This window comes from Canis lupus, chromosome 26 (assembly GCF_011100685.1).
Source record: "Canis lupus familiaris isolate Mischka breed German Shepherd chromosome 26, alternate assembly UU_Cfam_GSD_1.0, whole genome shotgun sequence".
NCBI lineage: Eukaryota > Metazoa > Chordata > Mammalia > Carnivora > Canidae > Canis > Canis lupus.
The window spans coordinates 34,870,063-34,896,124 of record NC_049247.1 but is presented as its reverse complement, the minus strand read 5'-3'; the positions used below and the strand labels follow the sequence as shown (position 1 = coordinate 34,896,124).

The 26,062-nt window shown below is 43.1% G+C and overlaps 1 long non-coding RNA gene across 5 annotated transcripts; it reads right to left on the bottom strand.

Moving 5' to 3' along the window:
* Nucleotides 1–26,062, bottom strand: LOC111092629. Of its 5 annotated transcripts, XR_005379516.1 has the most exons (4): nucleotides 25,795–26,062; nucleotides 3,073–3,200; nucleotides 2,562–2,745; nucleotides 1–391 (listed from the first exon to the last, which is right to left on the bottom strand). It is a non-coding gene; the product is annotated as an uncharacterized LOC111092629 (long non-coding RNA). The 5 variants fall into 5 exon arrangements; XR_005379515.1 differs by lacking the exon at nucleotides 2,562–2,745; XR_005379518.1 differs by lacking the exon at nucleotides 2,562–2,745 and having other exon boundaries at nucleotides 25,834–26,062.

The window sequence follows — 26,062 nt, the reverse complement described above, 5'->3', positions numbered from 1 at the left end:
TCTTTTTGCTAAGTGGGTTTATTTACACGGGGGAGCACACCCGGGAGACGCTGGTCCAAGGGCACACACTTCCAACTAGGGGACTGACTTCTGGGGATGCGAGGGGCAGTGTGGTGACACTGGTTACCAATATTGTATCGTGTCCTTGAAAGTTGCTGGCAGAGATCTGAAGCATTCTCATCCATGTTTAAAAAAAAAAGGGACTCTTCCATCTTGACTTCCTAAGATGTGTTTGTTGATTTATAGGTGAAGGTTTCCCTTTCTCCAGAGCTGCAGCTTCCAGTATTTACCATTGTTCTCAAATTCCCAAACCATTGGCTCTTTTTCTAAAGCTCCTCTCTGCCTTCATTCTTGTTTTGATTCATCCTGAGCCGCAGCAATTCTCTATTCTCTTGAATAGAATAAAACATGCTTTAAACTCTGTGGGGATTAGTTCTTTCCCCAACACCCCCCTCCCCCTCTTACAATGGAAGATGGTTTGTTTGGTCAGAGGCAGGTCCCAGTGACTCCACAAGGCAGGGCGCAGGTGTACCCGGGAGGGCTCAGATGCACACCTGGGAATTCACAGGAGCATCACACATCCCCCCAGGACGCAGGTGCACCCAGGAATCTGAAGGTGCGCCCCACATCCCCCCAGGACTCAGATGCACCCGGGAATCCAAAGGTGCGCCCCACATCCCCCCAGGATGCAGGTGCACCCAGGAATCCGAAGGTGCGCCCTGCATCCCCCCAAGACACAGGTCCATCCCTGCAGCTCTGTGGGGCTCACACTCAGCAGCCCCTGGCTGTCCATTTGGGACCCAGTTCTGGTTCCTCTGTTCAGTCTTGGTGCTTCCTGTGGGTCACGGGGCCCATTGGAATGTGGGGCGTCCAGCCGGGGTTTTGGGGAAGCAGAATCCTCCTTGTGAGCCCCCATGACCTAGGCTACCTCTTTAATGCCTTGAACTCACAGGGCTCTTACTTGCGAAACTGAAGGAAACGTAAAGTCCCAAGGCCCTTCTTAGTTTTCCGTTGCTGGGGAGTAACTTTTCCTGGCAAGAGCCTTTGAAAACCTTACTGACTGGTCATGTCACAGTCCCTGTCTTCCCAAGGGGACAGATGATTATCATCTGCTAATCATCATCACCCCCGATCCCTTCCTCTACACACGCTGGGAGAATGAAACTCAACCCAGTTTTCCAAACTCAGAACCCTCCTTCTAGCCTGGTCGCTACATCCTGGGTCCTAGTACTCAAAGGACTAGTCAGCAGATTACTGACTTATGAATTCCATAGTTTAGGTCTCGGTGGCATTGGACCTGTTTTCTTAAAAACAATAAACCTATATATTTCAAAATTTGAGTACGGCCACATTTCTGGTACATCTTCAAATAAGACAATAGACTACCAGTCAAACACAACTCGGTGGCATTAGTTATCGTCTGAATAACCGAAGTGGAAATCTGGAAAAGAGATTAAAAAGTGCCCCAAAGTGAGGGATTTGAAGTGAGGGGGAGTAAGGCGAGCTGGTGTATGGAAGGAGCAGGCCAGCGAGAGGCAGGTCAAACTTTAACCTACTAGTGATTACTCCGAGGCTTCCTCTGTTTATTGGCAGTTTGATGGCTCCCTTGAATCCGTTTTGCTAAAAAAAATCAAGGCCAATTGAAATGATTAGTGTTCCCCCCTTCTCCTTGTAGAAACAAAGGAAGACTTTCTGGGTTTTGAGCAGAAAAAAAAAGCTTTTCTCGCATTATTGACACCAGAGCAGCTGTAGGTCACAACTGAATGTTGGGGGTGACCCCTTTTGGGGCCATCTGCTGTGTTTTCTTCCTAAATCATCACTTTGGAAACAGCACTGTTGTTTCCTGCTCCTTACAGTGACCGTTGTGACGTGGAGAGAGGCCGACAGGGGCCGCACCTGTCATACCCCGTCCTTGGCGGTCTTCAGGGGTGTGACCTGGGCTCTACTGTGAAGACCTGATGCAACATCACCCAGGGATCCCTCAGCTTGTCTTTGTGGCCATGAGAGATGACGACGCAGACCCGAGCATCAGGAGTGGAAGTGGCAGGACATCGCTTCTGGGGAATCGAGCCACGCTGTTCTGCCTCAGTTGGAAAATGGACCAGGGGTCATGATAATGAGATCCCGCCATTCAGATCTGCCCTGGTGTCAATAATGGGAGAAACTGAGTCTTTACTGGGGTTGTCCTCTAGGCCTCTGAAGCATCACATTTGAACCATTATCATGACCCCTGGTTCCTCGGTGTTATTGTGTTTTCACTATTTATCTCCCTCTACATCTTCGATGGCATGTGACTTCCACTTTATGTCCCCATTGCCTTGTCCCACACGTGGTACCTGCAGGTGCACACACAGTGCATCCAAACACAAATACCAACACTTGCCTTGCACTTGCAACTGAGAGGTCTCAAGGCTACCAAATCCCGGGGCTGTAACATGCTCAATTATATCAGTCATTTGTAATGTCTGGCTTTATGATGAGCAGGTCAATAAATTGTAAGATGCTCTATTGTGGTGCTAATTTTATGTACAGTAAACTAATAAGGCAGCAGAGCTACCCACCTTTCATTGGAGCAGTTTCTGCAGGTAACAATTCCACTATTCTCTGGGGCCAGCCTGACAAATACAAATAATCTCCTCTTTAGAAATGGAGCCTCTTTACCCTCCAGGGCTCTGATAAATACTTCAGGGACCAGCTTCCCCATTTTAGGGCTAGATTTGAGATCAGCTGCAGGATTGCTTACAACTGCAATGAGACGTCAGGGGAAGGAGGTTTCAACGGGAAAGCCATCCGGGATGCGCCTAGAGGGCAAGTTTCATCATGGCCACTTTCTGCAATAAAATTAATATTTACCAGCAACCTGTGGAGTGCTATCAGCCATGACAAAAACAGTTAACTGCGACCATGGTGATTTCTGACTTGGCATCCACTTATTTGAAGAGTGTAAGTCAATGGGTGAGAAAGGAAAGTAGACTCGGTGGGGAAGAAAACAAAGTCCTTCTCACAGCTATGAGAAGACTGGAGCAAAAACCATCCCAGGGTTAAGATAGATGTACTCTTGGGGCTTTTTACCTTCCCTGCAAAACCAAACGTAGAACAATCCTGTGACATGCGCAATGATGGACTTGCACGGTTACTAGAAGAAGACATTTAGGGATGTCGATGGAAAACACTTCAGGTTCTAACATCAATCGTAATATCTAAAAGGAAAACAAAAGCGATGAATATAACTCACTACATGCAGCGCTACGTTATTTTAGAGGAGAAATCCATTAGTCACCCATGTGTGATCTCTCTTTTTAATGGCAAGCAAAAATTCCTTGGTGAATGGGGGGTGGAATTTCTTTCAATAGGTGGAAGTTTATTTTGAGAATATAAACAGAAGAAAAGGAAATTAATACATGTGTACCATCCTGCATCAATAGATACAGCTCTGAGGCTGGGAGAGCCTCTAAGTCAGGTGGAACCAAGAAATTCTTTCTTGAGAACCAGGTTATTTTTAAGGCTGTCCTCAGGGCAGAAGTATGCACTGGGGGAAGAAGAGGGGAATCAGGAATAGTATTCTGGAAAGGTTCTTGAGGAATGGAGGTAGTGAGACACCAGGGGCAGGGGCCCAAGGGCCTCTAGAGAGAAAAAGTGACTCGAGATTGATGAGGTGTACCCACTGTGGATGTCCTCACAGAGCTGGGTGTCATCACAGGGAAGAGCTCTATGCTGTCCTGCAGGCGAGGGAAACACAAAAGGAGCTTCCTCAAGATGATAATGACAGCTCACACATACACAATGTTTGCATCCCAAGAAATACCTCTTAACTCCCTTCTCATGGCAGACCTACATGGCAGGTGCCTCATTGATCCATTCATTCCATTTCATGGAAGAAAACAATTTCAGGTCTTCCCCCAAAGACAGAGATAATTAGTGACAGTGGAGATTCTAACCCCAAAATTCTGCACCAATGCCTCATAGCATCACCATGGGGCTGCTGGAGATCATCCATCCCTCCGGTGGTCGGCATCAGATGGAGATGGAGGGGTCAGATCTGAGTATCTTATTACACTGAAATCAGCTTAAAGCTCAAGGCAATCCACCTCCCACTCCACCGACCCTCCAAAGGAAACAGCCTTTCCAGGGAGAAAAACATCTTCTTCACCCTGAATGATGTAGGCCTACCATCTCCTCCACTAAGTTGCTGCTGCTCCTTGTCATGGTGAAGAAATTCTCCTTTAGACCCAAGAGCTGCTAGATTGAAAATAAAGTGTGGTTCAAGTCAGTGCAAAATAAACAAACAAAGAATGCAGGGTGCAAATCTAGCTAGAAATTCTTCTCAATAGAGTAGCATTGATTCCCTCTCCGGATGTAGAATTAAAAAATAATTGGCGGTCTTCTCATCATTTCTCCTTTTTGGGAGAATATGGGATTATTTATTCCCTTCTCTGCCACATGGAACATTCGACTTCAAAGACATAAGCACATTGTTCACCAGGTATATTAGGTCATGACTTTCTCCCTTTGAATACCAACAGCAACAGAACCATAAGGTGTCGTGTTCTCATTTTTATGTTCAGAATTCTGCTTTCCACCTTGATCTCAAAGACTTTCAAAATAATCTACGCCACTGGCCGGTTGCTCGGGTCCTTTTGGCTAATGTAGTTCCTCAAGAAAGGTGCTGTCTTCCTCTGCTTGCCACAACTTGGGACTTGGAGGCACTCAGGGGACCTTCAGCGGGTGAACGGGTAAATGGACAGTGGGATTTTAGCCAGCCCTAAAAGGAGATAGGCTACAAACCGATGACAGGATGTGGAAGAAACAAACTCCTATTGCTGAGGGAAGAAGCCTTCTGAAAGACTATGTACCATGGGAGTCCAGCCATGTGGCATTCTAGAAAAGGCACAGCTGTGGGCACAGGAAAAGGATGGGTTAGGGGTTGTGGGGGTTGGGAGGGAGGTATGGATGGGAAGGCAGGGCACAGAGGGTTTTTAGAGCATTAACATTGTCTCTGCAAGACACTTTATGATGAATACCTACCTGTCCATACGGGTGATGAAGTATAACCTCTAATCCCTAACGTTCTATCTGCCCCAGCCCCTAGGATGTACGACATCCCAGTGAACTGGGATGCACACCATGGACTCTGGCTGATTTTGACGTGTCAACGGAGGCCTGTCAACATTCACCATGAGCCTTCTGGTGATGGGGGTGGGGGGTGGGGGTAGGTAGCTGATGATGGGGGAGCAAGGAGCATCCAGAAAGATCTCTGCACCTGGTCTTCATTTTTGCTTTGAACCTTGAACTTCTCTAAAAAACAAAAGACTGATAAACACATTCCCAAAGTTCTGGTCTTTGTGAAGAGTGAGTGAAACCAAAAGAGCACTGACAGTGTGTGAACTGTTCCTGTGGAGGGTTAAACTGTAAACTGTAAAGATGCTCCTTTCAAAACTATTAGATAAGAAAGTCCCAGAAGTCTACGAGCTCTAGAAAGAGCAGACTCACAATTTGAAATGAATCCACTAATAGAATCAAGGGGTCATATATGTAGAAAGTTTGACATTAAGCAAATGTTAAGGTGCTAAAAATTATGTGGTAAATTTGACATTTGTTCAAGAGGTAAGCTAATTTTAGATTCATAGACTCTCCCGACAGGAAGTAAATTTAAAAGTCATCCTAGTCAAGCACTCCTCCTTTTTTTTTTTTTTTCCCTGCCATTACATCTGTAACACAGAGCTGTCAGATTTGATTTGAATGCCTCAGAAACTTGGAAATTCATTCCTCTTAAGGCAGATCCATCTTTGGACACCTCTAATTTATGGCAAAGTTTTAGTTTTATTGAGAGGAAAATGTATCTTGGTCCCCTTCTGTAGTGAAGACAAATTCCTCCAAATTATTCATTTCTATAATGCCTCCACTGTGCTTTACTTTTTATAACAAGGAAATCTGGGAGAGCAAGTTGATCATGAGACCACTTTAACACCCAATATTAAGTTTAAACTTTGACATTATTTCCAGGTGATGTGACTGTAAATTTTTTGCGTGTAAAATTTGTTGATTCCTTAATATAGCATATATGGCACACATGTTATTGTCAACATTATCCATTGCTAAGTTTTTAAATATACTGAGATACTCAAAATCAAAAGTGGTTCTTGCCTTTCTAGACCTTGGAGACCACTGCTTATACAAACTGCTTATGTGATTCATAACTCTCCAGTGTGTTCCTAAGAATGCGGCAAATCTTCTGCACTTGACATAGATATAAATACATGAGAAGCTATTTTTTTTGGTATTCTATGCCTAAAAATAATATTCATTTAATAATTTCACACATTTTAATTGATTTCCTGTTATGATTCTGGAAGATGAGGACAGCTATGAACAGAACAAATTCCTGTTCTTTCAGAATTTTCATCTGATCACTGAGCATCACAATATAAGCACATAAAATAAGTAAAACAATTACATAACAGAATTTCAAATATTGGTAAAATATATGAAGAAAAATATTCACAATGGAATAATGATATGTAGGGTTCATATAGTCAAGAAGATTTTTCTGAGGAGGAGACTCTTAAATGGTCTGGTAAAGAGTCAGCCCCGCTATGCCTCAAGTTAGAAGCCTCCTCACAAAGCATGGCAGTGAGAGCAAAGGCCCTGAGGCAAAAGTCAGTTTGGTCCATTCAAGAGGCAAAAGTCAGTTTGGTCCATTCAAGAAAGAAGCTAATAGGTCTGTTGAATGTTAATCAAGGGAGAAAATATTAAGACCTTACGATGGAGAGGTGAGTAGAAGGCCCCTCTAAGGGGGATAGGAAAACACAAAAAGCAGAGGGAGGTGGGATTGCATTGAGTTCTCTAGATGGGAATTTCTGGAAGAATGATGATGCCATTAGCTGGAATGGGAAGAAAAGGAACCAGCATGGTAGGGGATTGTGGGGAAGGGTGGTGGATAGGCTACATTTCATACAAATATAATTCATTTACCTGGGGGGTATACTAATGCTTATTGTGGATAGTCCAAGCATTGTGAACTCAGTTTAGTGGGATGTGACCAGGGCCTTTTAAATCAATCACAGTGCCGGATTTCAAGTTGTGCTACAAAGCTGTGATCGTCAAGACAGTGTGGTCCTGGCACAAAAACAGACACATAGATCAATGGAACAGAATAGAGAATCCAGAAATGGGCCTTCAACTCTATGGTGAGTATTAACTCGACAAAACAGGAAAGACTATCCACTGGAAAAAGGACACTCTCTTCGATAAATGGTGCTGGGAAAATTGGGCATCCACATGCAGAAGAATGAAACTAGACCACTCTCTTACACCATACACAAAGATAAACTCGAAATGGATGAAAGATCTAAATGTGAGACAAGAATCCATCCAAATCCTAGAGGAGAACACGGGCAACACCCTTTTTGAACTTGGCCACAGCAACTTCTTGCAAGATACATCCACGAAAACAAGAGAAACAAAAGCAAAAGAGAACTATTGGGACTTAATTAGGATAAAAAGCTTCTGCACAGCAAAAGAAATAGTCAACAAAACTAAAAGACAACCTAGAGAATGGGAGAAGATATTTGCAAATGATGTATCAGATAAAGGGCTAGTATCCAACATCTATAAAGAACTTATTAAACTCAACAGCAAGGAAACAAACAATCCAATCATGAAATGGGCAAAAGACAGGAGCAGAAATCTCACAGAGGAAGACACAGACATGGCCAACAAGCACATGAGAGAATGCTCCGCATCACTTGCCATCAGGGAAATACAAATCAAAACCACAATGAGATCCCACCTCACACCAGTGAGAATGGGGAAAATTAACAAGGAAGGAAACCACAAATGTTGGAGAGGATGTGGAGAAAAGGGAACCCTCCTGCACTGTTGGTGGGAATGGGAACTGGGGCAGCCACTCTGGAAAACTGTGTGGAGGTTCCTCAAAGAGTTAAAAATAGACCTGCCCTACGACCCAGCAATTGCACTGCCAGGGAATTACCCCAAAGATACAGATGCAGTGAAACGCCGGGACACCTGCACCCTGAGGTTTATAACAGCAATGTCCACAATAGCCAAACTGTGGAAGGAGCCTCAGTGTCCATCGAAAGATGATGGATAAAGAAGATGTGGTCTCTGTATACAATGGAATATTCCTCAGCCATTAGAAACGACGAATACCCACCATTTGCTTCAGCGTGGATGGACCTGGAGGGTATTATGCTGAGTGAAGTGAGTCAATCAGAGAAGGACAAACATTATATGGTCTCATTCATTTGGGGAATATAAGAAATAGTGGGGGGGAGATAGAGGGGGAAAGGAGAGAAAATGAGTGGGAAATATCAGAGAGGGTGATGGAACATGAGAGACTCTGAACTCTGGGAAACGAACTAGGGGTAGTGGAAAGGGAGGTGGGTGGAGGGTGGGGATGACTGGGTGACGGGCACTGAGCGGGGGCACTTGATGGGATGAGCACTGGGTGTTAGCTATATAGAACTCCAATAAAAAAATACACAAAAAAAAAGAAAACAGAAAAAAATAAATCAATTATATAGGATAGGATAAGAAATACATGATCTTATCACATGCAGTAAAGAGTAATTTTGTGAACTTTCTGTACCATATATGTTTTTGTCTCATATATATTTTATGTATCGTATTCATATTTACACATATAATGGATCACAATCTAAAGTATGTTCCTTATTGTGGATCACAGTTGAAGAAGTCTAGAAACCACTGACCTAGGAAGGTTTTAAAATAACGATGGGAAAAAGCCAATGTGGTGTCCCAGAGCCCCTTGTGCCTGAGAGGTAGACCAGAGGAGTCAGTGGCAAGTCAAGTAGGATGGAAACCTTGAGTCTGGAGTTGACTTTGTGGCATGCATGTGGGCTGACATGACCATCTGACACGAGCAAAACCACCCAACAATGGTAAGTCGTCTTCCCAAATCAGTGCCTCCCTCAGAGAAGAAAGTGGAAAGAATGGACTGTCTTATTAAAATGTTGACTTAAGCTTCATGCATGTCTATACTGAGGTGTCAGCCTGCTTAGAAAATGCTGCAATGGGACTTCTAATTTAAGCTTAGGAGGGAATCCCAAAGACAAATTTTATAGCAAATGTTGTGTAAGACCTGTGTGCTCTTATTGACATGAAAAGCCAAATATAGGTTACTCAGTGAACACGCTGTTCTCCATTAAGTGAATGCAAAGTTCCAGCAAGATGGGACCATAGTGGATCATTTAGAGAATACTGAGTTGGTGTCAGAAGGCCAGGGACACAGTATGAGTCCTCCCCACGGAACTTGGAACAGAGCAGGACCTGGAACTCCTGGCTCATTGTCTGAAATGTCCTCTGATGTTGACATTGTCTTGTTGGTGAAGGATTCTCTTCTGAGGTCACAGTGCTAAGTCACATCAGCTAGGTCACATCTCTAGCTATTAGAGATGACAAAGACTGGCCCAGTCAGTTTTCGTGCCTGCTTGTACACCACAGGGGACCACAGGCAACTTATCCTGAGACGGGGCTCCCGAGTTCTGCGGGCATGGAATTTATTCTTGGAATTTATTCAAACTTCCAGAGATCCTCACTTTCCTGATATTGAAAAGGTTAAAGAAATGGAATCAGTCTTGAGCTTGGGTCTGTGTAAGAATCCAACAAACGCACGATCAATCCAGCCATAAGATTATCTCCAAACTTCCAAGGCCTTTCTTAACATACTAATAGTTATTTCGTGAGACCTTTTCGCTAGTGCTCATTTGATGAGTCGGTGCTAACTGTGTAAGTCAGATTCTAAATCAAGTCTTTGGGATGACGACGTATTCCGGGAGGCTTGCAATCCATCCGAATCATTCATCCAGTTAATGCTCAAGTTATCAATTAACCACTATTGTCAGAACAGGTTAATTCAGCTGTAACTTCTGCTTTGACACTTAAAAACAGGGACATTTGCCCTAGGACCTCGATTCAGACATGGTGTTTTCCCCTAAATTCAACTTTCCAACTGTAGTCTGGACAGAAAAGGACAGTATCCAGGAAATCAGGAAAGAAGTATCAGATGCCATATGGCTCCAGCCCAACCTTCCAGCGCTCTGAAAAGTGAAATAATTTTCCAACTTAAATCTGTGTTACATGTTGTTTGTATGTATCAACTAGTCTAGTGGAAAATAAAGCCAAAATTCAATAAAACTTTGCTGAATGAGTACGTAAATAAATGAATGATTAAAAAATAAGTTCTAAGGTATCCACAGATAACTACTTACCTTATTAGGAATATAAACTTGAAGGAAAGTATTGAATGATATCTTCGGTTACTAAACTTCTGTACATCCCAGTTTCATCATCTGGAATGTGGGGATGGGATGAAACACGCTCCACTGCGCTCTTGCAGTGATACGCACCACCAACGTTTCTTTATCTTTTGTATCATACATCCATATATTCATGTTCCGTGACTAAGCTTCTAAGCATCCTACGCAGCAGGAGAGTTATTTTTAAGCACTTTAGTCCACTTAAGCTTCAAAACGTTGCATGTATATAAATGGGGAAACTGAGATATGTCCATAGCCTTAGAGCCGTGAGATTTGAACTCAGAACTTCTAGCTCTAGGACTAGGATTGTCTCCATTACACCACGTCACAGTCCCGTGGTGTTCCATTAATCATGCCGACGTCTGTGGCTGACAAATGCATATCACACAGCAAGGTGGAAGGAAAGTGAGACGGATTTGGAATGCATTCATTCATTCACTCATTCACTCATTCACCAAAAACTGGGTCTCCTAAGTGAAATGCACTGCTCTAGATGCTGAGGATAAAGCAGCAGTCAAGACCATATCCCTGATCTTATGGGTATTTCATCCGGGCCAGGGAGCTGGGAGAGAAGCACGCTTGATGAGCGTCAGAGGCAGCAGCACATCGTCTTGCTGGAACTCTGAGCAAGTTGGAGAACGCAGGAAGCAAGGCCAGGGCTGGGCCAGGTGGGCCGGGCTCTTGCACCCCCTCCAAAGCCCTTGGAACATACAAAATATGAAGAATATCCTTGGAGAGTTGAAGGAGGGATGCCGATGCATGATCTGACTTTACATTTTGAAAATACTTTTTTGTCTCTGCCTCTCTGTGTCTCTCATGAATAAATAAATAAAATCTAAAAAAATTTTTTTTTTTCTGACTGCAATAACCCTTTCTGATTCTCAAGTACTAAAAATGAAGACACAAGGCCACAACTGCTTCATGAGCGCTTAGAGTGTGTTTGGCTGCAGCCTAAGCACTCCACACGGAGTATCTAATTTAATCCCTGCCAAGGCACTGGGGCCTAGGGTGTGTGTTTATCCTCCGGGTGAAGAACTCCCTCCGCACCTGCATGGATGATGACTGGCCAAGGCGGGATCTGAAACCTGGCCTCCCTGATGCCAAAGTCAACCGCTGACAACTGTTCAGAGCCCTGTAGGCTGAGGAATAGCCCCTGCAATCTCACACACGTCAATCAACAAAAGTAAATATCCCAGTACAGCTAAGCACGTTTATGGTAAGGAAAGAACTGCGGTGAATATTCAATGAGCAAAAGGTCCAAGTTGTCTTCATTCCGGTGGAGCCTCTGTGAGATCTTCAACGACTTAATACAGCAGCACTGACAGGACACCGTGGCTTCCGAGTTAAAGACCTGGCACTTCTAGGAGCACTCATCCCCACAGCTTGTCCCCACGCTAGGTAGCCTGGCCTGTAGCACTTTTCCCCTGACTGTCAAGTCACAATAAACAGAAACTGTGTTGTCACTCGGTTGCTGACAGGTGGAGTGAGCACCGCGTGTTTATTTGCACGGTCGAGTGAGGGTGCAGGATCAGAACCAACGATCCATGGATGGGACGCCTGGGTGGCTCCGCAGTTGAGTGCCTTCGGCTCAGGGTCTTGGGATCGCGTCCTGCACTGGGCTCCCTGCAGGGAGCCTGCTTCTCCCTCTGCCTGTGTCTGCCTCTCTCTCTGTGGCTCTCATGAATAAATAAGTAAAATCTTAAAAAAAAAAAAAAAATCAATGACCCCATCTCACCCTCACCCTTAGAGCATCGCCAACCCAACTTGTGACACGTGAGCTCTGCCTATGGCCTCCGTTAGAAACCCAAATCACAGTGCTCAACCTCTCAGAATAGAGCCTGTATAGAGGACAACATAAGCACGCGTGCCGATAGCTGTAGCTGAATAAACTGTGCCTGAACCTTTTATGAAATGTGAAAGATTATCCGTGATAATAATCAGAGAAAAGTGGGAATACTTTTGAGCTCTTCACTATGAGTGCTAGCCATATAAAGCTGATAGACGTGGGAAGGTTCAATGCAAATGTGGGCTCTCTTTCTTACTACCAGCACCAAAAAAAAAATAATAATAATTAACCTGAAGTATGATTGTTTTAAGTACATTAACCATGGGTAACTGCTCTGTATGAGTGTTCAAGCTCGCGAATTAAAGATATTCTAGGATAAGAGATTTGTACAACTCTTCAGCGGGTTTAATGAGCACACGGGCCCTGGGGACCTGAGATTAGCAACTACAAACCTAGAAATGTTAATTGAAACTTAAATGAACTGTCTTTTGCCAAGGGCACAGGGTTTCCTACATGCTCACGTCGGCTGGCTGCCTTTGCTGCGCTAACTCCCACCTGCTGCCGTTGCTGGATGCGCGGTGCACCCGCCGCTGGCTTCTCTGTGTCTCTGCTCCAGCTTCTTTCTCCAGAGGACGGGAGCCGTGGCGACCCATAAGGATGCTGAGTCAATATTGATGCTGGTATCTTGAAAATCAGCATCCCAGGTAGGAAGACACTGGGTCACCTTTCCAACCCCATTGGCAGGACCAGATGTCAGGTCTTGGCACAAAGGCGGCTCTGCAAAGTCGGTCTTGAGTTCAAGCACACAAGGCCGCCTAGGCCTGTGGGTGTTCAGCTCTGCCAAAAGCCATCAAGCCTGTCACTTGTAGGGTGGTAGTCATCATGCTGGGCCGTCTAACATCATTTCATTCCACGTGAGTACCTTCTTCACCATCTCGGGCGTCAGTGTGGCCATTCATCAAATCATACTACAAAATCCGGGTACGTTTCTACACTGGCCCCCCTCAAATTTGTTTTGAAGCTCCGTATTGACCGCAGTGCATATTGAAGTGGAAATTTGTTAATGCATTTGATAGCAACTTGGAATTACTTTGGAACGCTTAGGACCCATTTTCTCTGCATCAGTCTCTTGGATTCCTGGGACCGCTGTGACAAATTACACAAATGGTGGCTTAGAACAACAGAAATTTATTCTTTCATGGTTTTTGAGAGCAGTCGTCTGAAATCGCTGTGTCAGCACAGTAGTTCCTTCTGGAGCTCTGAGAAGCATCTGCTCCATGCTTGCCTCCTGTTTTGGTGCTGCCTTCAACCTCTGTGCCCAAGCTTGTCGCCCCGTGGGGCCAGTCTATGCCCACTGCTGCGGAGCCTTCCTATTTTCCTCTCTTCTGTCCGTGTCTCTCCTTTGCCTAAAAGGACATTGGCATTGGATTCAGGACCCAACCAACTAATCCAGGAAGGTCTCACCTTGAGATCCTTAGTTACACCTGCAAAGGCTCTGTTTCCAGATAAGGTCACATTCATGGTCCTGGGGGGTTAGGACTTGGATGACTCTTCTTTGAGAGATAGCATCAAATGCACTACAATTTGCAGGGTAATAACAGTATAACTGATATATGGGCCTTAGGTGATTTCCTTTCAACATCTTTTTCGAAAATATTAGGGGGAAAAAAACTTTCATCGAGGGGCTAAGCGATCATTTTTATCAATACGCTACAACTACTTGGGACTTCCACAGTAGGATACAAGTGCTTCCGAGTCTCGTCAAATGTGTTTAGACATGATCTTCAAGAAAAGCGTGGTTTGGTTCATTTTGTTTTCTTGTTTGGCATATGTGCGTCTTTAAATTTGCTAGTATAATTATTCTTTAATTGTGCAAAAGCATCTCTCAAGAGGTCTTTACTCAACCTTTTTTTTTTTTTAAATAAAAGAGAGAATATGAGCAGGAAATAATATGGCCATAGCCATGGCAAAGGGGTAACTTCAATCTCGGCAATAATAAAACTAAACATAACACGTCCTAGAAGAAGCGAGATGGGAAAGATAGCTTGAAAAAGAGAGGCAACCGAGAAATACAAAGAGGAAGTGAAAATAAGTGATGGTTTCCAGTAATGAGAAATTTTTTTTTTTAATTTTTATTTATTTATGATAGTCACAGAGAGAGAGAGGCAGAGACACAGGCAGAGGGAGAAGGAGGCTCCATGCACCGGGAGCCCGATGTGGGATTCGATCCTGGGTCTCCAGGATCGCGCCCTGGGCCAAAGGCAGGCGCTAAACCGCTGCGCCACCCAGGGATCCCAGTAATGAGAAATTTAAATAGAGGAAGAAAAAAGCAAATGAACCGAAAGTATCCTCGTTATCCCTTCCCCATCACTTCACATCTTTGTGGCCTCACCTGATTCTGTGCTCTGCTCTGGCAACTAGCTCACAGAGGCTAGGCCAGGGGCTCCCGTGTTCCAGCGGGTATGTGCCCCTGGGAGTGTGCTCGGTGGCCACGCAGGAGCAAGCTGCAATTGTTGGGCAAGGAATGTCCTGGGGGACCGCCCTGGACAATGGGGAACAGGAATCAATTCAGAAAACCCATACCTCTCCCTTCCCTTGAGCAGATATTTCTGAGAAACTTATGATGAGCCTTAGGGAGGCCTTTCACGCAACAGATCAACTATAACTACTATAACTGTAACTAACTATGACTATAACTAACTATAACTACAGCTATGGCCAACTTAACAACACGATCCTCTATTGGCTGTTTTTTTTTTTTTTTTTTCCTATTGGCTGTTTCATTGCCCTGGTTTCACTCACGCTTCCAAGCATCAAATTCCCAGATTTCTGAAGAATAAACCCGTGTCTCAGGGTTTTGAAAACCCAGGCTAAAACAAATGCTATCTTTTTATCTGGTTCGTGAAATAAATGGTCGTTATTTTAAAATCATCTGCTTCCGGGGCACCTGGGGGGCTCAGTGGTTGAGCATCTGCCTTCAGCTCAGGTCATGATCCCGGGGTCCTGGGATTGAGTCCCACATTGGGTTCCCTGCTCAGTGGGGAGCCTACTTCTCCTTCTCCCTCTGGCCCACCCCCTGCTCAGACTCTCTCTCTCTTAAATAAATAAATCCACTTTAAAAAAATCAAAATAATCTCCTTCTATATTAAAATAAACCTAATTTTTAAAAGTAGCTTGTTGAGAAATTCATGCAGATAGAAATGATGAAGTTTTATAGCAGTTTAGTTTTGGTCCTGAGTAGAATAGTAACGACGATAACAAGTACGAGGTAATGAAGAGGCTATCATATCTTGTGTTCTTCGGATGGAGGTTCTTCTAGAAAACCCAAGTTCATGAAGGTTATATACCCTTAATTAAATGTTTACTCTCTTCTCCAACCACTTTTATCTTGATTGTTTACATTTGTCTTTAAGAGCTATTTATCTGTTCTTAACGACAGGAGAAAGAAGTGCAATAGGTAGCATGACAACAACTATGATGCTTTAGATTATGAGACAATCTATTTACATCACAGTGACTCAAACGTATTTTGTAGCAGGTGTTGTGCTGGATATTGAGAATTCAATGGTGAGTATGGCGCTGACAAGTGTCCTCGAGAAACGTGGTACTGTGGAGTGACAGGCAAGTAAATAAGACTCCGGAATGATGGGAAGAGAAACTAAATGGGATTGGGTGGCCTGAGGATTATTTCAGGGGATCCTTAGTCTCTAAAGTGAGAGGCAAAAATTCTGATGAGATTAATGTTTAAAAAAAAGGCATTGACACAATAAGCTAGATAAATGTCTTCTTATTAAGTTTTAATATACTCCCAGATAAGGCAATTAGCTTGGGTACTTAATTGTACCGAATTAAAATTCTCAAGGGTTCTAAGAACCATCACGTCAGATTTCACATGTAAATCAGAGCCCAGTAGGAGAGATAAGATTTGGCCTATTGAATTCTTGGGGAGTTGATGTTTCTCTAATCCTTTACTTATTTTTCTTGGCTTAATTACTTTCTCAGTGAACGTCTAACATTTTATTTCAAGGAGGATTATGCTTAAAAAAGACTGTCACCCATTTTTTATCCTTTCCCCTTTATTGCCTTTCACTATTTTTTATATTCCCCAAATGTATGAGACCATACAATGTTTGTCCTCCGATTGACTTATTTCACTCAGCACTTGATGTGATGAGCACTGGGTGTTATTCTATATGTTGGCAAATCAAACACCAATTAAAAAATAATAAAAAAAAAGACTGTCAGAACATGATGTGAAGTTTTAAGAAATCACATTAATTTCCCCTACATTGAATTGCTTATAAACAGTCTCTTCTCCATTTTTCTGTTTCCTTGTTTATAATAACTTCTCTACTTTTACAAAGTAGTCATTTTCTGTGAAAAAAAATTAATTCACACCACATATGAGTCTAATCTCTCCCTCATGAGTTTGATAATAGGCACTTGTTATTTGTACTTAAAATAATTGCTCCGTACAGTCTTTTTCCTAAGAAATTTGGAAGTTAGTCCTTTGAGGACGTCCATAAATACTTCTCTTGTAAGACCATAATTTTAAAGGGACTAACGTATTTTAGGTAACCGGCCTCTGCATAGCCTTTGGATCAGGGCAGACGATTGAACACTTAGTCTTCTTCTTATCTAGAAGGAAGAGGTAGAGCCAATTGGGTAACATCCTGGCGCCCATTGAGACTTGTCCTATTTGTTCATGGGTGTTGGGCCTCAGGGGCAGAGAACTCGCTTCCTCTCACACCTGCCAAAGCTTTTGGGACCATCCTTGGTTCCTGTCAACAGCTACACATCGAGCACTTCTCTCTCTCCCTATGTCCCCCCCACTCCTCCATACAACCCCCCTACCACTACCCCAGCTTCTTTGCCTAAAAGCAAGAAATCAAGGCATTCTTTGCTGCAAATTGTTCTCTTGTTAAGGTCACAAGAAGTAAAAATTCCAAGTTCAGCTTCAGGCCTAAGCCGGGTCCCACTAGTCAGTTTTTTTTCCAGCCAGAATCTGCACTGAGATTTATTGAGTGGCTCTATCTCTTACATAGTTTCAAGGCTGTGAATATGTTTTTGTTTTTGTTTTGTGACAGAACTCAGGAAGGAAGGATGCGTAAGGCTTAGGCCCTTGATGTCTAATGTGATGTGATAAAAGAAGTATACTCATTAATTTGGGAGAGAGGAACTGCACAATCAATCACACACAAAATACAAATTCACCCCTTATTGTGAATAATGGAGTTAATGAGATTATCAAAGCATAATCCGGAAGCTGAGGTTTTTAATCCCAGGCATCTACCTACAGAACAACAGAAGAACATGCCGGCGAATGCCCAGCTGGATTTAAGGGAGTTTTTCTCCAAAGTGGAATTTCTACTGAGCCTTGGAAAAAAATGGTCTCATGTAAGAGGACAATTGGGTTGAGGAAACTGGCTTGACTTCCATTTAAAATGCAAATCTAGCCCCTTCAAATGAAAGTTTGGCTGGTCTTGAAATATTGTAACTATGTAAGATATGATCTCAAAAAGACATACATGAAATATTATTAACATTTTTTAATTGGCTGATATTTAATTGACTCCTTGGAGAAAATGCCTGAAGTTCATGTCAAGAAATCTACTCCTCTACACTTGAATGCATTCAAAGTCTTCAATTAAATACCACTGATGAATCATGAACTAGCTCAAACTTAGTTTAAGTAATATAGAGTGGTCTAAGAGAATGTTCATTGTGCTGTGAGATTTCTAAGAAATTTATCGAGGGGGATTTTTTTTTTTTTAAGAGAGAGAGAGTGTGCAAGAGTAGGGGTGAGGAAGAGGGAGGGGCAATAGGAGAGTGAGAAGCTCATGCCAGTTCCAAGTCCAGTGCAGAGCCCCATGCAGGGCTCAATCTCACGACTCTGAACCCATGACCTGAACTGAAATCAAGAGTTAGATGCTTGATGAACTGAGGCAACCCATGCACCCCCACCCCCCCATGGAGAAATCTCATCCTCTAAAGTTTCATCTAGTGAAAAGTAGATATAAAAGTGCAATCTAAGTTTCTGGATTATAACATGATACTGTGCGTCTATCCCTGATGCATCAGTTATTTCTATTAGGGAAAAATATTTTCATTCGTTTCATAAAAAGTAATCATTGTGGATCAAGTGGCATAAAAAAAGTGCCACTTGTCATGAGTCATAAGAAATCAGGTGGTATCTAAAAGTAGGTTGTAAGAGCCCCACTTGAGTTGATACAAGATTGGGTCAGATGCATCGCTTGCCTGTCAGTGGGTTTGCTTCTTTTGAAGAGCGTTTGGAGGCACACGGGAATTAGAAAAAGCATGCAAGTTACTGTACTGTTCAGGGTTAGTTGACTTTGCCAAATGTTTTTGTGCAACAGCAAATATTCCTCATTCTTTCTCTTACTAAGTAAAAAAAGAAAAAAAAAATTTAGGATTCCAGAGGTTATCCCTTTATGATGGTAGTTCTCAACTTAGGCTGCATGTTAAAATCCCATGGAGAGGCTTTAACTGGAATGCTCAGCCCTCCCCCCAGATGGGGCGGATCAGAATCTCTGTACAGAGGACCAAAGCATCAGTCTTTTTTAGAGCTCCTTGATGAATCCCATGTGCATCCAGATCTGAAAACCACTCCTGAGAGTATGAGGACTTCTTCAATTGACAGTTATTTAGAACTTCTCAGCCCTGTGTCCAAGGAGTTTTTAAAAGATGGTTTTGCATCTTATCCTAAAAGTAGCACACAAATATTTCATACATATGTGGGGTTAGCTCTTAAAAATAAATGTAGACTAGTCCCCCTCATAGGAGTTTAAAAGAGGTTGCCTCCTCTCGATTCAAGACAAAGGGTTTCTGTATCTTTGAGAGGCAAAGGTATCTGCTTGCCCTCCCACATGTCTTGAGAACCCTGCTTCCTCTAACTCACTTCACACATGGCAGAGATTTGGGGGAGGATCACCGAAAGAAAGGGGGACCATGCAGAGGACCACCAAACAGAGGAACTCGGAAATGTGAGTAGCAACATGGGCTTTGGTGTGCGGTGTACTCTGACCTGGATGGTCTCTGCCTTCCCCTCTGTTTCCCTAAATTGTAGACATTTTTGCCTCTGACAGCCTTCCCTCCTTTCTAAGAACATCTACTAAGGACACTTGCAATTGTCCCTTTGGAAGCAGTACATGCTCCCCGGACTGGCCAGTCTTACAACCCTAGAGATGGCTTTCTCAAAGACCTGAGGACTCTGTCTTTGAAATGCGAGCACTGAAGGTGATATAAGCCTGATCTTCCAATCTCCAGGGGGGTCCCAGGAGCCCAGTGGGGTAATAAATTACAATTAACAGGCACAGCTGGCCCAATCACAGAGAAAAGCATCTACAAACTCAACAATGACTCCTGTGTTCCTTATGTCCCAGTGGGAGCTCCTGCTGCCCCCTGGCATCTTCAGTGTCCCTCCCCAGGCTCCCTCAGGCCTGAAAACCCTCCTGCTCTTTGTTTCACTGGAGTTGAGTTCAACCTCTGCCCTGTTGCAACTGTCTGGAACAGTCTTCCTCGCCGGCTTAACTTGTCTGGTGCAATTCATACTTTCACTACCTGGAGGCCACACCCGTTGTATCACTTCCTAGCAGCGAGGAACCAAGCAACGTGTTCCAGATCTCTAACCCTCCTTCAGCAAAATGAGGGGAGAAGTAAAGATAGTCGGAATTACGTTCCAGGGTCATGGGGAGGACAAAGTGGTTTCCATTCATGCTCTCATGATTTGACGTCACTCACACACTGTTCACAAGCCTGCCTTAGCATGTGGGGGCAAGCATGTGGGTCCTTGGAGTCAAATCTGGGTGGTATTGGTGGAGGAAGAGGAATAAGGCATGATCAGACACAGAGAACACATAAGGCTAGGTGTTGTCTGAGTTGGCACCATTGCTCCCAGTGGGGAGCAGCGAAACCTTCTCTTCTCCAACATGAGGCCCTGTCACTTGAAGTTAATTGCCTGTTCCTGTGTACAAAATGCCTCATGTCATCAACCATAAATGATTTGCTGGCTATTTAAGGCCCTGCCCCATTGAAATACATGGCTCCAGAAATGGAAAGTGACTGAAAATCTAGTTGTATTTTTAGTTGTAATGACGCTTGGAGATGTCCACGAGGAATCCCTGGTGCACAGGTCATGGGCAACTTGTGCGAGCACCTCCGTCACTCCCCATTCATGTGCATGTGGACAAGTCATGTAACTGCTCTCGATCTTGCACCCGGGTGGCTCAGTCAGTTAAGCATCCAACTCTTGATTTCAGCTCAGGTCATGATCTCAGGGTCCTGGGATCGAGCCCTGTGTGGGGCTCCCTGGTCAGCGTGGAATCTGCTTCTGTCTCTGCTTCTGCCCTTCTCCACTCACATTCTTTCTCTCTCTCTAAAACAAAACAAAACAAAACAAAAAATGTGCTATTTCAGTCCTCCTTTGCAATGTAATTGGATTGCAATAAATGGTATGTGACTATTATCTTGCAGCTTTGATTCTGTCTCTGTAGGGGACACTCACATCTTCTCAAAGGTTAGATGCAGAGCCATGTTCAAAAGCAAATCTTTTTTTAATTTTTTTAGTTTAAATAATTCATAAAATTCAGTCACACAAAATGTCCTTTGATTCTCCCTTCTTACTCTGGCCTATATTATTTTATAAGAATCACATTGTCTATTCCCAAAAGTTTGAGGTGTGTTGGTTTCTATGCCTCAGAAAACTTGGCTGGCTCTCCATCTCTTATTACTCTTCTGCTACGCTTCGCCTACTTGATCGGCATTTCCTATTGCTCTCATCAAAATCACTGAAGTATTTTATAGTGGTTCCTTTCAATTTGACAGTTTGTGCATCTAGTCAGATGATGAAATAAGATAATCTTCAAATTGACAATAGACAAAATATGAAATGCTATTTATTCAAACTGAACATATACACCACAAATATTAAACGTGTACACCATAGAGTTGGATCAATCTGGGATAACACCAACAAATTATCAATCTCCCACTTACATTTTTAATTTAGATATTTATTTGTTTAGTGCATATTGTGTTCCTGGGACTAAAACACTACAGTTCTTAAAATTCTTGTAGTGCTTTCATAGTAATGGAGAGGTAAAGCACAAAGACAGATAAAGGTCAAGTAATTATTCAACTGCTCTTATAGCGAGTGATAATAGGGACCTACCTGAGAGTCCAATGAAAGTCTGTAAAAGAAAGTCCAAGACCCATGTAGAACAAAAATTTCTTTGAGGAAATTATTTTTAAATTTCAAAAAAAAAAAAAAATTCAGAGCATGGTCATTACTCTTACACACACACACACACACACACACACTGATGTGTTTCAGTTTCTAAATTCAAATGTATGTTGAGGTTTTCTACATTCTTTTAAGTGTGAGAGACTCTGTGAGGGATATAAAAATATTCCTATATCCAAGGAACTTGTCTAATCCAAAAAGAAAGTTTCTTTGAGACATGTATCATTTCAAGAGAGTCTATTATGAAGAGTTAAATAGTACAGACAGGAAGTACAGTACTTTCTGGAAAAGACGGCCTCGTCTATGCTGGTGGTAATTACCTTACAGCAGGGAACGCAAGAGGAAGTGGCTGTGCAGAATCAGCTGCATGTTGATTTCTGGCCAGAATGGAGAAAAGATAACAAACAGTAGGAAAAGCTGGAGTAAAACTGTATTAGAATCAGCTATAGAGGGGCACCTGGGTGGCTCAGTCGGTGAAGCATCAACCTTTGGCTCAGGTCATGATCTCAGGGTCCTGAGCACATCGGGCTCCCTGCTCAGTGGGGAGTCTGCTTCTCCCTCTGCCTCTCCCCCTGCTCTCTGACTTCTCTCTCTCTCTCTCTCTCTCTCTCTCTCTAACAAATAAAATCTTTAAAGAAAAAAAATAGCTATGAAAGGAAATATTTCACAGAGGTTACTGATTGAAACAGTTACGCTATGAAATTGTATAGGCCTAATGATAAGTATCAACTTCTGTCTGTATATTTTGGGGAAAAATCAACACATCCTCAATCTGTTCTAAAATCATCATCCTGTAGTTTGACATTACAGTCAGGACATCAATGGGGAGGGAGCTTATGTGACAAACAGACGGGATATAGTTTTCCCAAGCAACCTATCTGTCGGTGTCTTTTGGACGTCGCATCAATAAGTTGATGTGCAAAAGGTGAAAATCGGCACCCCAAATAGCAAAGTGTGTGTTGAAGTTGCACAATGACTACCGCTTGAAATGCCAGGTTTGCCCTTTACCGAAAGTAGCATTTAGAAAATCACAGCTTTGAATAAACCTTTCATGCCTTGATTTTCATAAAATAGTTTCAAGCCTCAAACAAGGGTTCAGGCGTGTGTGGGAAGAGGCCATCGAGAGAAGCCATAGATAACTCAGGTCACCAGGGATGCAAAGGCCTTTCAATGTGAACCTGCCATTTACCGTTCTATTGGACAGAGGCAATTTTCTTTACTTAGGGTAATAGACAATGTTATGTCTTCCAGTGAAGTCTGAGAGGAGTTAAATTATCCTTATGATAATAAACCTATTTACTCTCCCTACTCCAATGTAATAAATCCAGTAAAGCAAGCAAAGGGACGTTTGCCACAAGGACATCCATTGTTTTCTGTGGTATCAGCATATGACCTTGCTACACGTACACCAGTATATGAGAAGAAAATCATTAAGAGTCTTAAGCACAGGCTCCTGTTTTCGTGCTTAAACTGGTTTTCTCTATCTGTGTCTATACACGTCACCTCTCTTCCTACTGAGATCATGAACTGTCCTTGCTTGGATTATAAAGCCTGTATGTAGGAAGCCATCCATTCTCACTGATTCGGGATGCTCTTCTGCCAAAAAGTTTGCCTGCATTTCCTAAATTATGCTATTCCCACTTTGACTCCTCTTTTCCATCATCATGGAAATACGTCGTAATTTCTCATATTGAAGTTTTCTTTAATTCTCCATTGACCACCCCCAAGTACACTGCCAGCAAATGCCCTATTTTTCTGTAACATTTCAGAGCTAAGGTCTCCAAAGAAATTCTCTGTATTCACTGTCTCCACGTTGTTTCCTTGCATTTCTTCCTTCGAGTGCTCTCTCCTCAGGCTTCTGTTTCAACCATTCCATTGAGATGGCTGTTCTCAAGGTTTCCACAAAACCATGGAAACATTCATATTTTATCTTACTCATCTAGCAGCAGCATTTGACACAACTGGTTTGTGAGATTTCAGGCCAGTGGCTCAGCCCCACTGAAAGAGAATTAGCCATAAGTTTAGGAAATGCACCCCCTTTCCCCATAACTTATTTTGAATTCTTTGTCAGGCAATGCGTACACCTCCATTTCTCCATTTCTTTGGCATTGGTTACTGGAAAATCACTGTGTTCCTTTGGTGGTGTCATTTTCCTCGATCTTTCATGTTACTTGAAGTCTTGTTTTGCTTTCTTCACATTTGTAGAACTGGTCACTTTCTCCACTTTCAACAGTCAACCTAATCTGGGATCCTGAGGCTCTCTTAGACATCTTACGTGGATTTGTCTACACCACACGTCTTGTGCCCTCTTGTGGCTGTGCGCAGGGGGTGGAGTGGGGGGGGGGCGTAATCCTTAAGAATCTCTCCCAATTCTGCAAAGCCAAGCCAGGGGCTGAGAGCCTCCATTGTGCTTTCCCTGGGGTGGTGCTCTGAAATGCCCAAGTTCTTGTGCTCACTCCCCATCCTGCAGATTGGCAGCTGGAGCCAGCTCTCTGTGCACATTTGTGAGCTATCAGCAAATGCTCATGCTGGCCACCTGCATGAGCATGTGCAGGGAGCGGGCCATAGAAGCCAAGGGAGTGGGGCATCTCAGGTGACACCTTGAGCCTCAGGGACACCTGTGGGACATTTGTAGGTGTCTGCAGTGAGGCGGAGGCAGGGCCCCCAGATGGCATCCACACAGTACTTAGAAGCATCCATGGCCGCTTCTTGATTTCCAAGTCCTGGCTCCCTGCTCTCATCCCGTTCCCAGGTCTTGTCCCTCTCCCTGTTGCTCAGCCATGCCTATCACCTCAGTATTCTGGGTGATGCAAGAAAGAAATTCCCTTTGTGGGCAGCACCTTACACAGCTGGGGAGTTGGCTACATTCATTATGGTCCCATTTTCCCCAGCCAGAGAAATCATGGCCTGAGGGCTCCTCTTGTGGATCTGACCTGAGCTGCACAAGGGAGGGGTCATCTTGGATAAGGTGATACTTCTTACGTACTTCAATGTCTGTTTTTTTTTTTTTTTTTTTTTTTTTTTTTTTTTTTTTTTATTCTCCAGTGGTGTGCTGGCACTTCTTTGCTGTATTCCCAGACTTCCACAAAGTCTGTGGGTGGCTGTCAAAATGGATGCTCCAATAGGGAGATGATGATAGAAATTCTTGTTCTGTCATCTTGTTCATAACTCCCACTTTTAAAGGTGAGCTGTGCCTGTGACTTCTCAAAGAGCAAAGAGTGCAAAGAGGGGTAGAAAAACCATCTTACTATGAAGAAACCTAATGGATGCTCCTTCCACTAGGTTAGCAAGGGCAACCCCAGAAGTAATAAATCATTTCCATAGTGTGTCTCCTTGATATGTATGATGATAATGGCTCTTTACCTCTGTGGTCTCCCTCTAATAACCCATAAATTCAGCAAAATCATGTGGGAACATTAGATAAATTTATATAGAAGGATATCCTACAATACACCTGAGGGGGACTCCTCAAACTGTGGAGGTCATCAGAAACAGGGGAACTCTGAGAAACTATCACAGCCAAAAGGACCCAAGGGAGAAATGACAACTAAATATAGAATGATATCCTGGATGGGATTCTGGAAGAGATAAAGTACATTGCTTAGTCAGAACTTAGGAAATCTGAATAAACTATGGACTTAACGATGCATCACTATTAGTTCATTAATTTTAGCAAATATATCACATATATGTGTTATTAAAAGAGGAATTGAGCGCAGAGATATAGGTGAACTCTGCAGTATCATCTCAATTTTTCTGTACCTCTAAAATTGTTCTAAAAAATAGTCTGTTACCAAAAAATCATTATATACAATTCACATTAAGCAGTAAGGAAAAAATTCTATGACTATCTCATTAGACACAATGAATTCAACACACATTCTTGATTAAAACCCATCATTAAATCAAGACTACAAAAGAACTTCCTTCGCCTATAAACCTCTAATCAGCAAAGTACAGCAAGAAAAAGAAAATCTGGCACATTTCCATGTTGGAAACAAAAAGTGACATTGTTTTTATTTTTATAAAAGGCCTTATGGAACCTATAAAGAAATCTAACAAAAAAGCTACTTAAACTAATCTAGGAGTTTAGTAAGGTTGCAGAATGCCAAATCGATACACAAACATTAATTTATATGCTAGCAATAATCAGAAATTGAAATTTAAAAATACCATTCACAGAAGCACCACACTTAGCAGTGAAGATACAGTGGTGACAAATGAGCACATAAAGGGATGCTTGATGCCGTTGGTCACAGGGGCAGGCACACTAAAAGCACAGTGAGGTGTGTAACCTTTGCACACATCCCAGGAAGGCTGAGTTTGACTCCACCAAGTATTGGGGAGGATGTGGGGCAGCTGGAACTATCATCAACTTGCGATGGTCATACAGAAAACTTAACACCTGCCCTATGCTCCAGCCATTCCACTCCCAAGTGCTTATTTACCCAGATGCCAGAAGGTAAGTGCCCATAAAAAGACTTAACATCAAAGCTCATGGCAGGTGCATCCGTAACAACCTAAATCAGGAAGTGACCTCGGTGTTTCCCGTCAGGTGAACAGGAAGCGGCCTGGATGTTCATTGTCAGGTGAGCAGGAAGTGGCCTGAATGTTCATTAACAGGTGAACAGGAAGTAGCTTAGGTGTTCACTGTCAGGAACAGGAAGTGACCTGGGTGCTCCCTGTCAGGTGAACAGGAAGTGACCTGGATGTTCA